Source organism: Rutidosis leptorrhynchoides, chromosome 1, assembly GCF_046630445.1.
Source record: "Rutidosis leptorrhynchoides isolate AG116_Rl617_1_P2 chromosome 1, CSIRO_AGI_Rlap_v1, whole genome shotgun sequence".
In the NCBI taxonomy this organism is placed as follows: domain Eukaryota; kingdom Viridiplantae; phylum Streptophyta; class Magnoliopsida; order Asterales; family Asteraceae; genus Rutidosis; species Rutidosis leptorrhynchoides.
This window is the reverse complement of record NC_092333.1, coordinates 720,496,414-720,501,712: the sequence shown is the minus strand read 5'-3', so window position 1 is coordinate 720,501,712 and position 5,299 is coordinate 720,496,414. Positions and strand designations below refer to the sequence as shown.

Sequence of the window (5,299 nt, the reverse complement as noted above, 5' to 3'; positions counted from 1 at the left end):
ATAGTACAAAAATTAATTTGCAACTACTATTCATTTTTGATACATGTCATTAACATGTTATAAGTATGGAAATTAAAATAGTAATAATGTAGTGTCACAAAATTGAATCATCTACCTAGATATATTGTCAAACACATGAATCATGATTTAATAATAACAATATGAGAATTTTAGTAATTTAAGCACTAAATAAGCTCCAATAAGTTGGTGTGTCAAATACGCCCTTGATGTAATCTACATCTATATCTACATTATACCTTAAAAAGGAGTTTTTATTAGGTAATAAATGTTTTCAAAACCTACTGGTTTATATTCATCCTCTCTCTCATTATTAAGTAATAAATCAAAAAACTTTCATATTCATAATGTACCTGAAATACCTCTAAAATCAGGAAAAAACACGGAACCTTGTAACAAAATTAGGGGTTTTATTCAACCAAACAAATAACACGAATTTGAGAGTAAAAACCTCTCATCCTCTGAAATTGATATCCATTTTGAATTATCGATCATGGTGATGATTTGTATTCATTTTCAATCACTGTACCGATAGGAATCCAAGATCAATCGCGGTGAGTCAGTCACAATAACTATTTCACACACTTTGTGTATATAAAGTTTAGGTCTTTGAATTGAATTAGGGTTTTGTTTCTTGCTATGCTGACGTGGCCTGCTTATTAAGCAAGTTGTTGATATTATTTTGATTAGCTGCTAACATAATCAGTATTTTTAATTGGACAGACATACTTGCAGATAGTGATGCTAAACTTACGTATGAGGCAAGCTCTTATTTTCCTTGTATCCTAGAAAATAATCATGTACACATTATTTGTTTTAAAAATAAATGCACTGGAGCTAAATATTAATAATGATAGCTGTAGCTAAGATTTGGAGTTACAAAATGGTCAATGACAAACCTATACTGAAAATTTATGGAAGATCGTATGCAGAGCTTGTATTATAGACAGAAGGGGTTACTCGACTCTTGCAAAATATAGTCTAGATACAAATTACACTATATCTTATGGATTAACAGGGATCACTTATGGTGTCTAAGGGTATATCAGTTTCTCTATTGTGGGATGTGTATGTTAGTTTATTGAGTATTTGTTGTTTGTTCATCCTGGTCCCATCCAAAAATAATGAAAACGCTAAACGCATCTTTGCATTGACTGTTGCTATAATATTTTACTTTAGTCACTATAATGTTATACCATGTTGGTACATCTTTGAAGTTCAATACCTAGAATGCGTTTCTTAGAAGAACGTTGAGCACTTTGGGTTGAAAGTTATTGGATGATTGTTTTTCGTTTTATCTGTAAGTGTTGCCTTTATCCCTCAACACAGGTGGATATTTATGCAGGTTGGAGTGTCCATTAATGGAGATGCAGGTCCTAGTGATTAAATGGATAAATTAAAGGGGATCTCACAACATAACAATGTCGAACAAGATAAATCAAGAAATACAATTGGGGATCTTGGTGTAGATCAAATTAAGAACATGCTAAAAGGGAAACAATTTTCTCGGTTAAGTGTTTTGTTGAAATTTTGGCTTGGTCCTGGTTCATACTTTCACAATTTTGCTTTATAAATGTGTATGATTTCATTTGCTGCTATATGTGTATGATATTCAAAGAAGCCAACTTTATTGAATTGAATTTCATTTTGGACAATGCTAAACATAGCCCTTAGGGCTACGTTTAAGCATACCATATTTAAACTTAATTTTTTTTGTTGAATTTATTACACAGTATAAATATTCCTTTTTTAATATCGAGTTTCTTTATTATTCATGGAAGGATTGAGTTATACATATGGAATTAAACTATATTTGGTATGCTTAAACGTTTATCATTTTCCTTTGATTTTATGTGTTTGTTAATATATACAGCTACACAAGTGTTGGCTTTGCCTCATGAAGTGGCTCAAGTTCAGGAATCAGGATGCAAAGATAAATGGAATAAGTTGGTGAAACGAACAACAACAGGTATAACGAATCCAACAGAATATCAAATGTTATGGTGTCATATAGCTTAACGTAGATAGGTTCATTAGCAAGATGTTTCTTCGAGGTGATTACATCATCATTGTATTTATAAACCTGTTGTAAAAGGTATTCTTCTTTTTTATTTTCTTGATCGTCTTTTCGTTTTAGTTTTTTGATTCCATGATGATGTGGTGTTTAACTGACTTGTGATGCAACTTAGTGTTGCTTTTGCATTTTTTTATCTCATGCGGGCTTGACGAATAGGTTGGTCTATTTTTCGTTGTGCCTGTTTAGTATGCCCTGCTGCTCCTATGAGGGATGTTATATTGTTATATGTATTCTATGGGGGATCCACGGAAGCAACCTTTATGAAACTCACTAAAGAATTGCAAAAATGTACAAAGTGGGTTGGAATTGCCACTTATTATAGTATACAAAATATTGTTGGGACTAGCCTTATTTTTGTTTTGCTGGTTTTTTCATGGATTAATTTTAATATGGTTATACTAAGTGGGTTGGCATTTCCATTCCGATACTAAGTGGGTTGGATTAATTTTCATGGATTAGTTATTTCATGAATAGTTCTGTTTTCTTTATTTCTTATGCATGTTTTAGAAAGTGAAAACCTACTTATAACATGCCATATCCAGATTTTAATTAGTGATACGGGTCACTACTTTTTTCTTTCTTTTCTCTTCAGGATCTAAATATGCCTAATTTTCAAAAGTATAATTTAATTGGCTCAAAAAAATATGATTTATTGAAAACTTTTTCAATACAGTTTAGGTGATGAATCTTGGAATCATTTAAGCTACTTCAATTCAATTTTCTTCAACAACTCATTGGATATATTACTCTATATTGGATCATACGCGGTGAGTCAGTCACAATAACTATTTCACACACTTTGTGTATATAAAGTTTAGGTCTTTGAATTGAATTAGGGTTTTGTTTCTTGCTATGCTGATGTGGCATGCTTATTAAGCAAGTTGTTGATATTATTTTGATTAGCTGCTAACATAATCAGTATTTTTAATTGGACAGATTTACAAGATGTAGATGCAAACATAAATGCAGATAGTGATGCTAAACTTACTTATGAGGCAAGCTCTTATTTTCCTTGTATCCTAGAAAATAATCATGTACACATTATTTATTTTAAAAATAAATGCACTGGAGCTAAATATAAATAATGATAGCTGTAGCTAAGATTTGGAGTTACAAAATGGCCAATGACAAAACTATACTGAAAATATATGGAAGAGCGTATGCAGAGCTAGTATTTATAACTTATATTTGGTGCAACTTTATCAGATATCAATTTGTGCCCCAGATGATATTTTTAAACAGCCTCTTTGGTTATCTTTCACTTCTCATTATCATAAAGTGGTGCACTGGTTCTCAAGCGGACCTTTATGATGTAATGATTTACATGTTCATGAGTCCCTTTAACGAGCTTGGTGAAAATGAGTTGTTTTGGGGACAAAGGCCCCTTCAGGTACATTTTATTATCTTTCTTTTTTTTTTATTACACACAATCTAACTGAACCAATTAGAAATGGGTCATTTTTTGATCTCAGCTGATTGTTGCAACCAGGCTTTTTTAATGTGGGTTGATGTTGAAACGGGCTGGGCAGAGTTGAGTTAACCCATAAAGGATACTTCATTACATACAATTAACGTGTTAGTCTATGATTACAAAACACCATTGTTAAAATAATGATAAAGGTATTTGACTGAAACATTCTTAGGAGGTAATATGCATTCAAGTATGGGTTACTTTCTAAGCATTTGAACTGCCCGATATTAGCTAGGTTTCCTAATTATTTGTTTCTACCCGATTAATAGAGAGTACAGCTCAAGTTGACACATTCATTATTGGGTCAAATTAACTACCAGATTAATTGAAATGATCTTTGCAGATTGTATTGTTGGTGTCAGCTCTTGTTGCTGTTCCATGGATGCTTTCCCCAAACCTTTTATTCTGAGGAAACTTCATGCCCTGAGGTACAACCTGCCTGCTTCATGTCATACTAATGTCATATTTCACCCATTTTTAGTTATTCACTGAAAATGTATAGCCTTAGTTAATTTTTTTAATACATTTTCTTTATCTTTACTTTTAATTCATCTCTTGCTATCCGATAAATCCTGATTTGAGCTTAAGTATTTTAAAACACAATTTTTTGTTGTAACTCATTTCACTGACTTACATATATACTAAATCAAAGACCATTCAATTTACACTTTATTTAGTTATTGGGTTGATGATTTGATATAATATAACTATTTAAGAAGATAGGTTTTTACCAATCTCAGTACATGTAATATAGTGAAATAACCAATCTTAATGACATGTTTATTTTTTTAGGTATTAAGTGAATGTATATGCCAAACTCATTTATTTTAATGACACGTTTGACTAAGAAGCTTGTCGTTATTTTTAAAAATATATAGAGACATGTATTTTTCGCATACATATGTAACATAATTAATTTCGTAAAAAGAATTCATATTTGAATATTAATAATATAATAATTATAATTATAATTTATAATTATTATATTAAAGTAAATAATAAAAATAATAATAAAGTTCGCTCAAAGTTGAGTATTTATATTTATATTTTTAATATTATTATTAGTAATAATAAATGCCTTTTAAATTTTTTTAGAAAATTAAAAATACAATTTAGGAGAGATTAATATTTCTTTTAATAAAAGATTTCTTATTATTTTTTTTAATTAAATTAATATATAATTATGACATCATCGTTATGAAAAGTAAATGATAATTAGCTTAATGATGACATCATCATTTTAGAGTTTTATATGACTATATAGATATAGATTTCTCAAACAACAACAAAACCGAATCTCACGTGTTTGGAGTATGAGAAGGTGAGATGTAAACAAATATTTCTTTATTCTAGAATAAACAAGTCATTTATCCTCTCGAAGCGAAACACTCCAAGAGTTGAGAAACTTCACCCTGTCTCTGTTCGACGGATAAAGAGATTACTTTCACTGTTTGGAATCCAATTTAGGCTCTAAGTGGCAAAACGTCAATAAATCGACGCTTGCTGTTGACTCAAATAGTAGAACCTACTACAACTAAATATACGACGTGGAGTTATCAATTATCTTTTCTTTTATTAAGAACTTTAGTTATATTTGGTCTTTCAATAATAATAAATTTATATCTACAATCTTGTTCAACTTCTTATTTTGCCTTGATTTGTTATTTATAAACATTTTTTATTTTGCCTTGATTTGTTCTTTATAAACATTTTTTATTGTTTTAATTGAAGTG

At 30.0% G+C, this 5,299-nt stretch overlaps 1 long non-coding RNA gene across 4 annotated transcripts; it reads left to right on the top strand.

Annotated features, from left to right (window-relative positions):
• Positions 1 to 377: 377 nt before the first annotated feature.
• On the top strand, positions 378 to 3,085 carry LOC139886292 (uncharacterized). 4 transcript variants are annotated; one of them, XR_011772383.1, is made up of 4 exons: positions 378 to 572; positions 1,364 to 2,113; positions 2,769 to 2,862; positions 3,032 to 3,085. It is a non-coding gene; the product is annotated as an uncharacterized lncRNA (long non-coding RNA). The 4 variants fall into 4 exon arrangements; XR_011772381.1 differs by having other exon boundaries at positions 1,364 to 2,862; XR_011772382.1 differs by having other exon boundaries at positions 1,348 to 2,862.
• The last annotated feature ends 2,214 nt before the right edge of the window (positions 3,086 to 5,299 follow it).